The sequence below is a fragment of the Garra rufa genome, chromosome 4 (genome assembly GCF_049309525.1).
Source record: "Garra rufa chromosome 4, GarRuf1.0, whole genome shotgun sequence".
NCBI lineage: Eukaryota > Metazoa > Chordata > Actinopteri > Cypriniformes > Cyprinidae > Garra > Garra rufa.
The window spans coordinates 3411837-3430485 of record NC_133364.1 but is presented as its reverse complement, the minus strand read 5'-3'; the positions used below and the strand labels follow the sequence as shown (position 1 = coordinate 3430485).

The 18649-nt window shown below is 37.1% G+C and overlaps 1 protein-coding gene and 1 long non-coding RNA gene across 2 annotated transcripts in view; one reads left to right on the top strand and one right to left on the bottom strand.

Moving 5' to 3' along the window:
- chrm2a (cholinergic receptor, muscarinic 2a) overlaps window positions 1–12834 on the bottom strand; it is a 78548-nt gene extending 65714 nt beyond the window's left edge. The window contains exon 1 of the mRNA XM_073838219.1: window positions 12725–12834. The gene's annotated coding sequence lies outside the window, so the exon portion shown is untranslated. The remainder of the gene's footprint in view (window positions 1–12724) is intronic.
- LOC141333251 (uncharacterized) lies at window positions 1577–18266 on the top strand. The gene is made up of 6 exons (XR_012355390.1): window positions 1577–1643; window positions 1788–2135; window positions 2299–2339; window positions 3570–3657; window positions 7389–7518; window positions 18145–18266. It is a non-coding gene; the product is annotated as an uncharacterized lncRNA (long non-coding RNA).
- Window positions 18267–18649: the final 383 nt, after the last annotated feature.

The window sequence follows — 18649 nt, the reverse complement described above, 5'->3', positions numbered from 1 at the left end:
TGCGCTGTATTCACACACACATCTGGAGTGGAGTTAGCGAGGGTCAACATCCATTCATACATAATTCTCTATAATTATAATAGTTTTGATAATTACCAAAATGAAGGGAGTTAAAACTAGATTTTTTTTTTAAAAGAATAAACTTAAGCAAGACTTATCTTAAGTTATTTCGCTTTTCATTTAACTTTTTTGTTCATTTCACTTTTAATTTAACTACACTTGTATCATGATTTTAAAAGACAAAAACAAATTACAAAATGAGATAAAAATACTAATTAACCTTTGTGCTGTGCTGAAAATCCTTTACATAATTTGGTGTTCCCAGTCAAAAATAACTGGCTTTTTTCAAAATTGCTTGTAAATCTCTTATTGTCAAAACAAATCTAATAAATATGTCTTATTGTCAACAAATCTTGGATTCAATCTATTTGTCAACTTGTTTTCTTTCAGATAACACAGGTTTTGTTTTTGATGTAGGCCTCACTGATCTGATCTCATGCACTTTTGTCTTTGAGTGAAAAAAGCATTGTTTGTTGATAATTGTATCAATGTTTACTCAAAAACTGAAGTGCATAAGTTAATTTTTTCTGACCCCATGGACGGTGTTTCACGCCACTGACATCAAACTCTGTTGGGTTCCTTGCATAAAGTTTTCATTTGACTTCAAATATAGTCATTAAGGTGTTTTTTTTTCACTGCATGCAAAGACAATAGAGATTCATCTAAACATCTCTTTTTGTGTTCAACAGAAAACACGAAAGTCATACAGGATTGGAAGAACATGAAGAGAAGTAAACGGCAAGTTCCTTTAAAGTGTGTTCAGGTACAGTGAACTGAATTGATTTGCGCTGTATTCACACACACATCTGGAGTGGAGTTAGCGAGGGTCAACATCCATTCATACATAATTCTCTATAATTATAATAGTTTTGATAATTACCAAAATGAAGGGAGTTAAAACTAGATTTTTTTTTAAAGAATAAACTTAAGCAAGACTTATCTTAAGTAACTTTTTTGTTCATTTCACTTTTAATTTAACTACACTTGTATCATGATTTTAAAAGACAAAAACAAATTACAAAATGAGATAAAAATACTAATTAACCTTTGTGCTGTGCTGAAAATCCTTTACATAATTTGGTGTTCCCAGTCAAAAATAACTGGCTTTTTTCAAAATTGCTTGTAAATCTCTCAATATGTCTTATTGTCAACAAATCTTGGATTCAATCTATTTGTCAACTTGTTTTCTTTCAGATAACACAGGTTTTGTTTTTGATGTAGGCCTCACTGATCTGATCTCATGCACTTTTGTCTTTGAGTGAAAAAAGCATTGTTTGTTGAAAATTTTATCAATGTTTACTCAAAAACTGAAGTGCATGAGCACTTGAAGTGCGTAAGTTTATTTTTCTGACCCCATGGACAGTGTTTGACACCACTGGGTTCCTTACAAAAAGCTTTTTGACTTCAAATATAGTCATAGAGATGCTTTCCTTCTCATTTTTAAAGCTCTGCATTATTGCCTTTTACTGCATGGAAAGACACTGGGATTCATCTAAACATCTCTTTTTGTGTTCCACAGAAAAATCTAAAGTCATACAGAATTGGAAGAACATGAAGAGGAGTGAACGGCACATTCCTTTAAAGTGTGTTCAGTTACAGTGAACTGAATTGATTTGCGCTGTATCCACACACACATCTGGAGTGGAGTCAGCGAGGGTCAACATCCATTCATTTATTTCTATATTGAACGCTTGTGCTTTATCTTGTCATTATCACCTTTTTTCCAGGTGACGTACTAAGTTCAATCCTGCGGTCGAAGCGTCAGCGGCTCTCGGTCCGTCTTTCTCGCCATAATGAGGCAGTGGAGGAAATGAGCGAGTGAATGTGTGGAGGTGTAATAGACGGAGGGAGAAATGGAAAGAGATGAATCGCTAGCAGATAGATAATTGGAAAGAGGCTCTCTGGAGAAGCGCATCAGAAGGCTTGTGTAATTAGAACGGAGGAGTGTGTGAGGAATCTAAATGTTTCTTTGTTTGGGTCTCAGGAGGGTCTGCCGTCCTGTAGAGCCACTCAGACACACGAGTCCATCTGTTTCCTGCTGCTTCACCTGCATCCAGACACACCAGCAGCTGTTGGTTTGTATGGTTCTGAGTGTGTGCTGATGATTTCGAGTGTATTGATCATATCTCATCACACTCCACGTAAACACAAGCGCATCTGGAAATAGAAGCTCACTTCCTAGCTGTGCCACGAGGGCCGCTATGGTGGCATTAATATAAACTTTTCTTCTACTTTCAGTTTATTCGGAGCAGCACTTTGAAGAGAATCTCACTCAGCAAGTAAGTTAAATTTAGTTTATATTATCTTTCTAGTTACAGGAACATTTGTGTCTGCATATTTGCATAGAATGTGTTTTGTGTGTAATGTTCTCAATACAATTAACCAAAAATCAAAGTATGAAAATCAACTTTTGACATTAATATGGCTCACACATTACAGAAAATTAAACATGAGAACATCATTTTTTTAAAGTGTATATTACTTTGTTTTTAAGCATTTTTGGTTTTCGCACATAATGCAATAAACAGTATTGTAACATTTTAAACAAAAGCATGTAAAACGAAAAAAGTCTGTGCTTTCTTAAAGCATAATAAATATATAAATAGCAACACTAAGATCATAGATTAGATTCCTACTGAAATATGCATAAACTATTAAAAATGTATACCTTAAAATCTTTGCCATATGCATAAACATAAATACTCGGTGAGACTAAAATAGATTAAAAATATGTTTTTATTTCATGTCTGTGTACCTGCCTTTATTTTGAATTGGTACAACACACAAAGTGTTGAGCTTAAACAAAAGTCACAAAACATCAAGAAAAACATCATAGGCTAGCCAGCATTTCTATTTCTAATGTTTCATTGACCCACAATATAATATAAAGGTTAAAATAATGTTAAAATTATGATATTACTAGTATTAGATAAACCCTGACCACATTTGCCACTGAGCTTTCGAAGCACACCAAATAATTTGACAAAAATCATTGTATAGGTCATGGCAGCACCAAAATCAATACAAAAGGTTGTATTACAACGTCACACTCTGTGGCATCTTTTTTTAAAAACACAATTCAACATATAATACATCCAAAATGTAAAAATATGCAAACTACTCCATTTTACTCCAACGAATCCCAACTTGAACTTTGGAAAGCAAAAAAATTTGCATGAGTTTGTAAATGAATGGAAATCAAGGGAACCAAAAGTGAAGTGTGACCAGCTCTTTAGATATTCAAACTGATAAACAGTAAATTCATCTTTATCTGCTATGTGCCTCGCCTTTTATGGTTTTAACACCGTAGTTGGGAAGATTCCTCTCCATTCTCACATCAAAAGGTTTAGCAACTGTTTTGAGAGTGCACATTAGTTAAGGCTGCTGTTTTGTATCTGCTCCAAGTGTTTAAATGTATTACAGTGCACTCCTGTTCTTCGCTTCACTGTCTGTTTTTGGAACAGTCTGTCCTGGCGCTACAGGTCTAAAGATATCTGAATCTCATTTAGTTTAGGAGACAGACAGTAAGGCTGAATATCCAGACTCAAGAATCCTGCCAGAGCCAGAACGATCTACCTACGACACAGAGAGAGCGAGGTGTGTTTGTGTGTCTGTGTGTATTGATTGCTGTAAACGCACTGGGAAAACTGGGTTGATGACCTTGTGTTGGGTCGAGTCCAGCGCTGTTAGCCCACTTTATGCACTTTAAATGAAGGATGAACACCGGTCATGAATACTGATGTCTTAACCGCACACACTAAACCAACCTTGATCCAGTTCCAACCTAGTCTTAAGCCAGTCTTATTGATCAGTTCACTAGCTTTATATCTCTCTCACACACCTTTATTGCAACTGTGTGTGCTTGATCTTCTAGGCTTATCAATAATCCAGTTTAAAGAAACCTATTGACTTTGATAAGCCTAGTATTTCTGTTTCTAGAGGACAAACGCTCCAATCCAGACGTTCTCAACCTTCCTCACGGACACACCGCGGCAGTAAAGATGTAAAACAGGCGTCTCTGAATCTAAACACATTCTGGCTGAATCCCGCCGCTTTCCAAATGTCGCTCCTCTGATGTCGGGTCGACCGTCAGCAAGCGCACTAGTTAGGGATAATGTATCCGGGCCGACGGAGAGCAGAAGTGTGCGGGCTAAATTAAATCACACCGCAGCTTCTGCACATTGTAAAAGCGATCTGTGAATTCAGATTTGATTAGACTTCGGAGGAACTGGAATGACGTTCTCGTATTTCGTCTGGCTGTGGCGGCCCGCCGTGTTTACGCTGGGTTGTGTGTCGGCATTTTACTAAATTACCGTGCTAGTGTCTTCGATTTGTTTAAACGGAGAGTCGTGAGGATGAAAGACAGAAGTTTTCACTGATATCTTCCACAGCGTTGCATGTGTGTAAACAGCAGAAACAGAAAGATTTCAGATCTGTTTGTGTTTGATTTCAAACACTGCTTTTGTGTCAGATATAATATAAATTTATATTATGGAAATGCTGAAGCTGTAGCTTGTTACATTTATAATAATACAAAAGTGTTCTAGACATTTGCAAATACAGATTGTTTGATTGATTTCATTTGGACTTTAGTTTATTATAGAAATGTTGAAGCCATAGCTAATTAGATTAGATAACAATAACATTTATTCTGTAGACATTTGCAATAACAGCAACTTAAGCTGATTAATATTTAATGGATTTATGTAGATGTTTGTTTTAATAATGTTAAAACTATATAATATAATACTATATAATAACAGCAAGAATTGTTAAATAATATTATATGGATTAATTAGAAGAAATATTGTAGATGTAGCTACAGTGAAATTAGCCGATTAATATTATATGGATTTATTTAGATATTTATAATATTCTTTGAATTTATTTAGATATTTATTTTAGAAATCTTAAAACTGTAGCTAGTTTCGTTCATAATAATAAAATTCTGTGGACATTTGCCATAACAGTGAGATTGGTTGATGAATATATGGGTTTTTTTGAGATGTTTATTATAGAAATGTTAAAGCTGTAGCTACTTACATGAATAATAATGCAAATTTTTCTGCAGTCTTTTGTGTGTTAATGCCACGGTAACACAAAAACAATGAAGTATAATCAACAGGACTGTAATAATAATAATAATAATAATAATAAATATATATGGTCCTTATTTTTTTTGTATGAATGTCTAGACCATGGCAATTGTTAATAATTTTGAGTTCTAATGGTAAATATTAAAAAGTTGGTAAGATGGTGAGTGAATAATACCTTAAATTTGAGTGTTTTCATGCAAATCCGTTGTACAATATATTCAGACAATGTCTAATTATATAAATTTCTATACTCTTATAACGAATCCAGTCATGACTGTTTGTCTTTCATCTGTTGAAGAAACTTACATGGTTTTCAAACAACATTGAATTTTGAGGAAATTATTATGAATTTATATTTTTCAGAGAACTGTTCCTTTAAATTAATATTAACAGATTGGATAAAAGCAGATAGATTTCTCTGTGCATGAAGCCTTACAGTCCAAATGTAACAAGAGCGAGAACGAGAGCTCACCAGGGGTGCCCTGCTATTTCACTGACGCACAATAACCTCCAGGCCCCTCAAACACACACACACACACACACACACACACACACACACACACACGCATAGTTTCCTCTGTCCTGTCAGATCAGCTCGTGTCTGACAGTGTTTTGTGCCTCTGGAGTTCTGCACAGAGAATATCAGATGTGAAATGTAGAAAAATCCCTCAAACACGCCGTGTCGCACAAGCAGAGAGATCACCAGAGTGTGTCAACAGACTGACTGCTCACACGCACACACTCACTCGCCGTCTCAGTGTGTGCCATTTAAGACAGAAGCCCATGGGGGAGAGGAGTGAGTGTCACCACTCTGAATGTCATGAAGTCTGTCTGTGTTTGTGTGTGTGTGTGTGTGTGTGTGTGTGTGTGTGTGTGTGTGTGTGTGTGTGTGTGTGTGTGTTTTGCCCCTGTTGGTTCTGGGGTTGCGCTACTCGTGGGAAAATAACTGCATAATCGTCCTGTCGGATTGTGAGTTTCACACACTGTAAGCTCCCATAAGAAAACAAAAATCACAAATGAGATCTCTTTTTATCTCAGTTATTTCTCCAATATGGCAATGATAGAGCTTTTTGCTGCTTTTCAATATTTCACTTGAGAAAAAATCTCAAACGTCTCGTTTAGACCAGGGTTATTATATATACTATACTAATATGTCATGTAATATACACAATAGTACATATACTAAAATGTACAATAAAATATAAAAAAACTTAAATGTTTGTTATATTTCAGCTCGATTCTTAAGCTTCATTTCTCATTTTAGATTAAATTGATGTACTAAAACAACTAAAACTAAAATAAAAATACTAAAAATATATATATATATGGACATAAAAACTAATACAAATTTTTAAAAAATTAAACTTTAAAATTAAATGTTTAAAATAACAAAATATATACATTTTAATACATTTACATATATTATAAAAATGAATTAATTCAAAATATTAAAGAAGTTCGCTTTCAGAACAAAAATTTACAGATAATTTACTCACCCCCTTGTCATCCAAGGTCTTTTCAGTAAAGATGTTATGTTTTTTGAGGAAAACATTTCAGGAATTTTCTCCATATAGTGGACTTCTATGGTGTCCCCGAGTTTGAACGTCCAAAGCGCAGTTAAAATATACTTCTGCGGCAATGTAGGACAACTTGGAGAGAGAACTTGGAGGAGAAAATGAGATGGGAGTTTGTCTTGAACCGGAATAAAAAGTATATAAATTGTCTTTTCTTTTTAAAAAATAACAAATGGTTTTGCTAGATAAGCGTTTAGAGCCCTTTGAAGATGCATTTAAACTGCATTTTAAAAGATCAAACTCGGGGCACCATAGAAGTCCACTATATGGAGAGAAATCCTGAAATGTTTTCATCAAAAAGAAAAATAGACTTAAACATCTTGGATGAGCAAGTGAATAAGTTAACTGTAAATTTTTGTTCTGCTAGTGAACTTCTCCTTTAATAAAAGCTTTAATAGCATCTCAAAGGCACTGAAGTAACACAGCTTTAGAGACAATATCTACAACTATTTTCATTTCACTATTTTCTCTTTCCACAGTTAATGGATGCATATTTCAAGGTTTACCAGCTCCATTCATACACAAATGAACTCATGACCCATCATCAGATCTCTATTTGAGCTCTAACATTTCTCATCAAATGATCTATCTGCTTCTCACTGGTTTTAAGGGACTATACTCTTACAATGTATGTGTGTCTGTTTTTATTTCTCCTCAGGAGAAACACCGGAAACAGTGTTGGCACATGAAGCGATTGAGAATGGCGTTGTGCCTCCAGAGCTGCACAAGAGCAACATCTGAGCAATAACACTTTCCTCTGGGCTGTGCTCTACAGGCTCCAGAAAACAGTAAGTACATTTGCATATCTTTTTCATTTGTCTCCCTTTGTGGAACAAATGACGGAGGTTTTGCAAACCTGCTGTGAAGCTGATGAGATGCAGGAGAGAGCGTGCAGGATCATTAGAGGAGTAGTTCAGCCAAAAATGAATGTTCTGTCATCACAGTCACTTTCATCAGAGGGAAGAGTGCACCTGGGACCTTCTGTTAAATATCTCAGCTTTGGAACGACAGGATGCATTTTGAGAGGAGATCTGAGATGCTAAATGTTGCAAAAATATATCCTAAAAACATTTTCCTAATGTCCACATTGAGCTACGTTTTAAAAATGTTATTTTGAAAACATCCTGCTTTTTTAAATGTTTTCAAAACATTTTTAGGTTATTCAAATATTATCAGAACATTCCATTTTAGAATGTTGTGGAAACATTACTTTTAAATGTTCTGAAACAAGTACTAACATTAAAAAAAACATGAATTGTTTCAGGAAAAACTTTATTTTTTATTAAAAACCAGATACTTTGAATTAACATTCTGTTAAGGTTACTGGAACAACGTTTGTTCATAACTTTGAGATCGCAAAAACATTCTGAGAATTATATTGTTATATTATTTTTGTTAGAATTAGCTGATTTAGGTACAACTAAATCCAACAATCATTTTTATAGTATATTTAAAACTAATTTGTCTGTATATTCACATTATTCACATGTCCTCGTAATTTCCATTCTTCTTTGTAATCTTTCTTCTGATGACGTGTGCGCCGGCATGAGATCACAGCAATTAGTAAACAACAACGATCCAGTCGATTTAGTCAATTCCCAATGGACAAAATCAAGTCCCGCCTTGCGCTTTTTCTCATTCAAGAAGCCTCTATAGGTCACAATAGGGAAGAACAGATAGTTGCAACTTCCATTTCATGCTTTTTTAGTTAACTGGTCTTCAGGTTATAGTTTGGTAAATTTGTATGCATGCTATCACTTCCAAAATTCTTCAGACAGGACCTGTGGAGATCTTTACATGGCTTAAAACCCACATTGCATAAAACATTATTTTTAGGTTATTCAAACATTATCAGAACATTTCATTTTAAAATTTTGGAATGTTATGGAAACATTACTTTGGAATGTTCTGAAACAAGTAGTAACATTTAAAAAACATTAGTTGAACTGAACCGAATTGTTTCAGGATAAACTTTAATTTTTATTGGAGACCAGATACTTTGAATTAACATTCTGTTAAGGTTACTGGAACAACATTTGTTCATAACTTTGAGAGAACATTGCAAGAACATTCTGAGAATGATATTGTTATTTAATTTTCGTTAGAATTAGCTGATTTAGCTACAACTAAATCCAACAATCATTTTTTATAGTATATTTAAAACTAATTTGTATATTCACATTATTCACATGTCCTCTTCATTTCCATTCTTCATAGTAATTTTTCTTCTGATGACGTGTGCACCGGCATGAGATCACAGCAATTAGCAAACAACAACGATCCAGTCGACTTAGTCAATTCCCAATGGACAAAATCAAGTCCCGCTCTGCGCTTTTTCTCATTCAAGAAGCCTATATAGGTCACAATATGGAAAAAGAGATGGTTGCAACTTCCATTTCATGCTAGTTTAACTAATTGGTCTTCAAATTATAGTTTGGTAAAATTGTATGCATGCTATCGCTTCCAAAATACTTCAGACAGGACCTTTGGAGATCATTACATGACTCTAAACCCACATTGCATAAACTGCTCAAATTAGTTTTACAATTTAGGATTGGTTATAACTTAGTAGATCGGTCTAACTTGAATTTTAAAAAGTAAGACTAGGTGGTTGGTCTTAAAGAAACAGTCTTAACACAGTGGCTGTGTTTAAGCAGTGGAACCCAGATGTTCAGATCAGATGCTCAATGACTTTCTTCCTCTTCACTGTTGTGCATTTAGATTCTGTGACAAACAACTAGTGCTGCAAATAAAGCAAGAGCAATGATTCTTTCTCAGACTCAGTACCCAAGGCCCTCGATGTTATTGACCCGCCACACTAAGTATGTGTGTGTGTGTGTGTGTGTGTGTGTGTGTGAATAACAGATGAGAAGGAGAGTATGTGTATGATGGCAGTCCCTGTGAGTGTGTATGTAAATACTGTGTGTGCGTGTGTGTGCGTGTGTGTGTGCGTGTGTGTGTGTGTGTCTAGCGGGAGATGCTGTCAGTCTGACACGGTCTCTATAGTCCTGTTAGCACTTCTAAATGATTTCAGCTGCAACTCCATAAACATTATTCACCTAAACACCCTCATGCTACCATTAAACTCCACAACAACACTGTCTGCAGTAAAACATCCTCTCACACTGACATTAAACTCTGAATGGCTGACATTACACACACACAGGTCAGCGTGAATGAGCATGTGCTTCTCTGTGTCCATCAGCGGCTGAAAGACTTTGACGGGCTGATTTAGAGAACGCAAAAACACCATAGAGAATAGACACACACATAAAGCAGCTGATGTGTATTGTTGAGTGTTGACGTGTACACAGCACAGATCATTACGTCTTTTCTTTACCAGCTTTACCAGCAGAAGATCCTTAAAATAGACATGTAAAATGAAAAGGCGTATAATGATGAACAGGTGAAATGCAGTGTCAGGCCTTCATTAGGACTTGAACAGCATTGACCCGCACAATATCCACAATAATGTTTTTAATGGTGAAATATTTTATTAGACTGTTTATGTTTTAAATGAGGATACATTTATATAATTTGAATATTATTTATGTAATTATTTTTATTACTGGCATTTAATATTTAATATTCTGTTAGGTTTGCCATGCCATTTGTCTTTCTGTTGGTAGTGCACAAATGTTTATTGTCCATTTTATTATTTAGTTACGTGAAGAATTGCAGTGTATCTGAATTTGGCTTGAGTTATCGGATAACCCTGTTTTGGACCCTTTTCATCTGTATTTAGTGCCAACCACATCGGACGACCTGAGATGGGCCTTAAACTAATGTTTCTCCAGGTGGACTGAACCTCTTAAGTGTCTCTGAGCTGAATGAATTAGATCATGTGTCATCAGGGGGCGGGGCATTCTCATTCTAAAGAGCATGTGATTGGACAAAAAATCTGCAAGTCATGAGTTATCAGTATTTTGCTCAGCTTTGCATTATAAGAGAGAGACTTGTTTGTACATTGTAAAAGCGCTTACATGCTAAACAATAAATGCAGTCAAATTTAAGGCACATACTAGTGTGTAGATGAGCTCAGAGACACATGCATGGACTAAAAGCCACAAAATTTCAATTTAGTTTTCACATGACGTTTAAAAGCGTTAGTGAGATGCTACACACTGTAATTCTGTTTGGATAAAATTTATTATACTAAATATGAAATAATTGGGATTCGGGAATGACATTTTGCCATGAATTATAATGATAGTGCTATTGTACTATATGGTCAAATGAAGAAATATGGTAGTTTTACCACTTGGCAGTTTTTTCTGTAGCATTTTTTTTTTCAAGTGTACCTGTGCGCGTCCATGCGCGCTCCCGTCTGCATGTACCGCGCGCTCTAACGGGGCAGAACGCGCTAAACCAAAACGTTCAACAGCTTGAAAAACATCTCATGAAACCTCTTCACTGTCAATTAGACTTCGTTTCAAACGCACACTAGTTCCAGATCAGCGCATTTCACCTGTTCAGCGTTTGGAAACCTGTCCTCCGCGTCTTTGCGCATTTGGATTTTCTATTTCTCGTTTCCTCATTTCACGCGTCTTACACTGAGAGACTCTCTGAGCAGCGCAACAATCCATCAGTGCCAAATCCACTGGTAATCAATATTCTGCTCGTGTCCTGAACGATAACCAATCACTTTATGAGCAAAACTGGAATCGATATCTAAATCATGAGCAGTCAAGAGTGAATCTCTGTGAAATATTTGCCAAACATAAAGGGTAAAAATAGCAGATCTGGCCACCTGCCGCGTGACGCGCTTTGATTATCGATGAGAGCAGCGATCTGATCGATTCCACGCGCGCGTCCTGATCCATGAACAGAGCAGCAGAGGAAATAAATCGGAGATTTCAGCTGAAAACTTCCAGCACAAGTTATTGATTAAGCTATATTGATTGATAACAGTTAATCCTTGACCAAACATTAGAGACCAGGACGGTTCCGATTGACCGTTTCCTTTTCATTTCTGGACACTTTAGAGCTCTGCAGTCTAACTGAACCTGAACAGCCAAATAATGAGGTGAACTTCACTCGGGGAATAAAACCAAACCATTAAACGCTCATTAAGGAAAACCTCCATCCAGCACACAGTGCGTAAAAAGTCAATTTGCCTTGCGGATTTCCACATTTCTGTTGAGTTAGAGACATTTATATGAGTTTGGACAGTAAAGGTCTGAAGTAGGAAATTAACGAGAAAAAATTACGCGCCACGACGGCCAGTCTATCACATCAGCTGGAGAACCAGTTCACACACATTGGATTGGGAAGGTGTCCTGTATATTAGTGTCATGGCACATAAAGACACTTTATTTGACAACAGTCGACCTGTGCAGACATTTGAGCATTATTTAGAGCAGATGCATGACTACATTATATAATTAGTCGAAATGTCGCGCTCAAGTTCAGTGCGCAAAAACCTTTTACGCACAACTCGAACGGCAACTGATTCAACCGAATCAGTTTCTTTTTAATACTCAAAAGTTTGATCTGATACCCAAATGTTAATAAACAGATTAAAGCCAAAAATTTCGAATTCGTCTGCGCCTAAATAACGTTTGCGCGCAAACAGAGCTCGAATGAGCTGTTTTCCATCTCAGGTCTGATGTGGGTGCGCGCTCGGATCTGCCGAAAATTGTCTAAATGGCCTCTGATGAGTGAAGTCTTGAAGTTGCTTGCGCGCTTGAGTGAGTATGAAGGGGAAATCGCGTGAAATCGCCGTTTCTTTTGGAGTCTCCATGGAGCGTCAAGTTCAACAGCTCAATCCAAAAACACAACCACAGTGATCCGCGTCTCCTGCTGCTTTTCATCGATTTCAGGCTCAGCGGAACATTTTATAGCTCATTTTTCTGAGTGAACCTTGTGTTTGTCGCACGTGTGCTCCTTGACGCGCGTTCATTTGTTTGCACTTACTGGCTTGTGAACGCACTGGCGTTGGAATCGGTTGAAATGTTTTCTAGATAACACGCCGAAACAGATAGTTTGTCCTACCTGCTTTCAGTCGCTCCTGGCGCCCGCGGGGTCGCTGCTGTCCGGGTCCGTTTGGTCACGCAGCTGGACGTCTGAGGACATGATGCTGGACGGACGGAGCTCTTCTCGTGGGTGAACGCGAAATGAGGAGTGGAAATGAGGATTAGGAAGGCAGGAGGGAGGGGAGGAGACGCAGGAGGTCCCTTTACAGCATCATTCTCACATCATCAACACACTTCAGTTTACAGGCGTCAAAGCTTCATCAATATCTCTCAGTTGACAGTGTTTACGCGCAAATGCGTTATGATGCACCAGACTCGGGCTTTTATAGTCGGAAAATGGGCACCGTGGTTCATCTCGTGGGCTTTAACTGGATTAGATGCATATGTGACGTTCAGGTGAATGAACGCGTTTTGCGCGTCGTGTGATTGAGCGCGGCATTAGATTCTGCTGGAGGCGCCGATGGATCGATTCTATCTCTGGACGCCGTGTTGAAGCGCTCCGGCGCGTGAGGATTAAACGGGATTTGAGATTTTTGTTTGAACGTGCCGTGACCGCGCAGCGCGTCCTCACAGATCCGTGTCACACTAAACCGCAAAAACCTTTTAGCGGAAAATTTACCGCTACGCTCCGTGTGTAACGCTTTTGGCAGTACTATGGTACATGATCAAAAACATGGTATTGCCTGCGTGCTCGTCCAAAACTGTGTCATTTTTTTCTAATAATCTCAAAAACCCTGTTTTTACTATGGTACGAGTCCAAATACATAGTAGTGTAGTATAACGGTACATTGATGTACATCGTGGCCATCAATGATATTGATTATCATCATGTTTGACGATCCATTGCATATGACAGTACTATTGTACTGCGTCCACAAATCTGAATATTCAACCACCCAGAACAACTGGAACTAGAAGTGGTATAGCAACACCCTAGCAACCTCTTAGAACGCCCTAGCAACATCCTGGCGCCTTTGTAACATCCCAGATAACAAATATGTTCTAAGAACGTTTTAAGTTATAAAAACGTTTTTGAACGTTCTGTGAATGTTCTAATTTATTTTAAAACATTCAAGGAAACGTTTCATTACAAACATTATGGAAATGTTATTTTTGAATGTTTTCTGAATGTTCTGAAACAAGCAGCAACTTTTAAAAAACAACTTAAACATTTCAGGAAAAACAACTTCCCGTTAATGATGATAAATAATGTTTTTGTGCTAACGTTTAAAGAACATTATTAAATAGCAGATAACTTCAAAATGTTTACTTTAAAACTTTCTTTTAATGTTACTGGTAGAATGTTTATTCAAATTTGCAGGGAACCTTGCCAGAATGTTTACTATTAGCTGTGATGATATATATTTAGCTATTCATATTCATACAGCATGGTGATATATCCAGTATAGATGGTTAAAAAACATTATTAACCTGGTATGGTTACAAATGGTTGTGTACATTAGTGTCATTCACTGATGTGATCCCACACTAAACATTTAGCCTGACATCAGATTAAACGAGTTTTTCCAGTCAATTAACTCTGAAAGATCAAAGCAGCTGATGTTTTGATTGTGTTTATGCAGGTGTCCCCTAAATAAAGTACCGTGGTATTACCATAAGAATGTAACATTTTAATATAATGGGATGTTTTTGGAAAACACGCTGTTCTTTGAAGTGCCTTATTGTATTGTATTTCGAAGCACCGTAGAATTAGCGTAGTACTTTTTTTGTAAGAGGTGTGTTTGAGGGTTTATAAGCATGAATGTGTTTGAGGATGTGAAGATTACACTGACATCTACTGGGGAAAAACTTGCTGTCTTTCTGTGTGTCTGAGTAACCAGAGTCTCTATTAATGTTTGTGTTTGTGGTTTGAGCTTCGGTTGTTAATTGGCCGATATCTGTAGTCGTGCACGTCAGTAGCATCCCTCACTGTGTGTTAAACACATTCACACATGACACACACAACTGCCCAAGCGATGCACTCGCATGATGTTTCTCGGCATTATCAGTCTCTCTTTAACAATGTTGTGTTGTGTTTGTTTAATGAGAGGGGAGAGTGAGTGCTCCAGAGTTTGATTAGTAGCAGACAGTGCTGTTAGTTTGATCTGTGTGTTTAATTAGCATCTTCTGCATTAGTTTACATGCCAATTTAGCCCACGCTGTCAAGCTAATGCCGTCTAGTCCACATATACGTACGTCTATACCGCCACGATCCGACCGGGGAGGGGGGCTTTAATTGACAGCTGCTATTAGAAGAGCCTCCGTTCCTGTAGCCGCGGCTCTCATTTAGCAAAGGAGCAGCACACAATACGCGCATACAATCAGCGCGGCTCCTCTCGCAGCGATAGCTTTGTCTGCCGCCCGAGAAAAGAGCCATATGAAGTGAAGGAATGGGAGACAGGGAGAGAGAAAGACGACAGCCCGGAGTGATTGTGTGATTGTCTCAGTTTAAATGAACTGTCCATCAGCCGCCTGTCACTCTCACTGGGGGCTAAGGGACCAGCCGGGGATCAGGACAAATAAAAATCAATGAGAGGAATTTGGGACCTGTTACTACTGCGTTTTTCTGCCGGTGTGCGACATGTTAGACAGCGTTGCATAACCGTACCGGTACAGTTGTTAGCATTCTTATGCAATGTCAATCATTACTACTGAAAGTGTTTGAGCAATCACTTAGAAATCACATAGCAAAACCCTAGCAAACTTAGAAGATCTTAGCACCTACCTAGTATTACCCTCATGTTGTACTTTCTATTGGTTTCAACTTGAACACTTGTTTTTTGGAACATTCCATTTTATCATTTTCCAAACATTATGGAAATGTTACTTTTGAATGTTCTCTTAACATTCTAAAAAAAAAGTAGTCAACTTAAACAAATATTCCAATAAACTGTTTCCGTGAAAATATAAATAATATGTGACCCTGGACCACAAAACCAGTCTTAAAGGAGAACTCCGGTGTGATTTTGACCTAAAGTGTGTTGAATCATGATACCGAGTGTGAACGTACCTTGCATATCTCATCTCGTCTTGTCCACTGCAGTCCGAAATCTGGGGTCAGTTAGCCGATGCTCACAACAGGTTGTCAATGAGAGTGAATGGGGCATCGGAATAGCCATGTAAATAAATCATTGTTTTACGCCATTTACGAGGCACAAAGTAGCTCCACACTTTATTGGTAGACTTCCAAGGGCCCTTACATTTAAAACGAGACATTGAGAACTCAGAAAAAGCACCGTTAGTTTATTTACAAGAAGATTTATACAGACAGCAACTGCAAGAAAAAATCCGGTCGCCGCCATCTTTTATTTAGCCACGATAAGTCGAGTGTCGAGCATGAAGGAAACTACAACCTGATAAGTTGATAAGTTGATAAGTTCCTTCCTGCTCGTCACTCAACTTATCGTGACTAAATTCAAGATGGCGGCTTCTGCTTGAAGGTGACTCTAATTGACAACCTGTTGTGAGCATCGGCTGACTGACCCCAGATTTCGGACTGCAGGACACAAACCGAGATGAGATATGCAAGGTACGTTCACACTCGGTATCATGATTCAATACACTTCAGGTCAATATCACACCGGATTTCTCCTTTAAGTAGCACAGGCATATTTGTAGCAATAGCCAAAAATACTATTTATTCAAATTGATAGATTTTTCTTTAATGCCAAAAATCTTTAGGATATTATGTAAATATAATGTTTCGTGAAGATATATATTGTAAATTTCTTAAAATAAATATCTTCAATATATTAAATATCTATATATCTTAAAAATGTCAAAACCTATTTTTTTGATTAGTAATATGCATCGCTAAGGACTTTGTTAGAGAAAAATTCATAAGGGGTGATTTTCATGTCCATGTAATATACATTTATGTGTTAAGAGATGTACACAGAGAGCTTTTCTTTAGCCCCTGAATGTTAATGAGCGATGGAAGGTCTGAGGGCCTCGTGACACCGTAGGGTGACCTTAGGGGTCAGGAGGGGGAAGCCTAAGACAATGGCAGAGAGTGTTTGGGGGTGAATAATGTATAGAGATGTCTTTCTACTTGCTATCTCATGTGATAGCGTCCGCAGGTTTTCAATTTGTGACCTTAAGTGTGCAAAGAGGTATAAAACGGAGGAAATCCCTCCCTCCTGCATCACACTCATGCAGCAAACCTGTGTTTCTGTACGACTGTCTGATCTTCTTTGCAAAGAATAAACCTTTTATTAACTATTGCTTAAGTTTTGTCCTTATTACCGAGGTCTCAAGGAAATTTCCACAACAACTTCATTTGGACATTTTTAAAGTCGATTTTCACAGCATTTAAATATTTTTGCACCCTCACATTCCAAATATTGTCTTATCCTAACAAACCATACATCAATAGAAAGCTTGTTTATTCAGCTTTCAGATGATGTATAAATCTCAATTTCAGAAAACTGACCCTTATGACTTATGGTTTTGTAATTTTGGGTCACATATTGATTCATGTGTAACTTTTTTTTTTAATGAAACATTTTACTTTGATAAGAAATGATGATTAAAAATTAAGAGATAAAAAATGTCATAATATACTCACCCTCAAGTTATTTCAAACCAGTATTCATTTTTTTCAGCTGTTGAGCACAAAAGAAGATATTTTGAATAATGTTGGTTACCAGCCGGCAGTTGACGGTACCCATTGACTTCAATAGTAACAAATGCTATAGAAGTCAATGGCTACCATCAATGTTCTTCAGAATGCCTTGTTTTGTGTTCAGCAGAAAGAAAGAAACTCATACAGAGTGGAAGGTGAGTAAATGATGACAGACTTTTCATTTTTGCATGAACTATTCCTTTTAAGATTTTTATCTGATCAGTGAGCAACCACACAGAACACCCTAGAAATCACATAGCAACACCCTAGCAACCTCCTTGAACATCTTAGTTACCTAGCAACACCCTTGTATTGCCATATCCATATTATATAACATATCAGGTAACAAAAATGTTTTAATAATGTTTTGCTATATTTCTCATTAAGTTACAAAAACATTAATTCTGAATGTTCTCTGAACATTCCAAATATGCAGGTTTTTAAAAATGTTTTACAAAGGTTTGTCTTGGTCTCGAACTTTAAGGGAACATTCCATTTTATCAATTTGCAAATATTATGGGAATGTTACTTTTGAATATTTTGGGAACATTCCAAAAGAATTGGTAACATTTAAAAAACTAAATTGTTTCAGCATTCCATAAATGATACATAATGATTTTGTGCTAATGTTTTGAGAGCATTATTAAAGACCAGATAACTTTGAACTTAAAATAATAATGTTATTGGAATATTGTTTGTTGGTAACGTTGAGAAAACCTTGCCAGAGCGTTCTGAGAACATTCCCTGTTAGCCAGGTTATATATTAAGAATATTCATTGCTCTCTCTCTCTCTCTCTCATCTGTTTGTGTTTCAGGGCCGTTAATGTCTTCCTTACTCACTAATGTCTTTCTCTCGGTGTGAACGGATCCCTGGAGAGGCGACGCGCAAACCTGCGGACAGTCCTCGCGGTCCATCAATGGGTCTCTGGGGTCTCTGTGAGTCTCTGACGTGTTCGAGTGCAGGTTAATTCTTGGCTTTTAGTGTCAGTAAACAGCGTGCTGGATTAGAGGACAGCCATCGATCTGACCGCTGGAAGAGAGAGAGCATCAGTACACACACATTCACCCTGAGACAGACACTCCCGCTAAATTGCTTTGAAATCCCCATTCAGACATTATAACATTAGCACACCACTAAATGCCTCAGAATAAATGAGTATTTGTCAGGAAGAATTGAGCTGCGTCGTATCTTATGCAGTTGTTCAGACTGAATTATATTAAAGGTGCATCATTTATGCACTGCTAGCAATACTAAACAGCAAATTTACACATTTCACATGACAAAATGAGAAGAGGTTCTCTGTTTTTATTTATTTATAT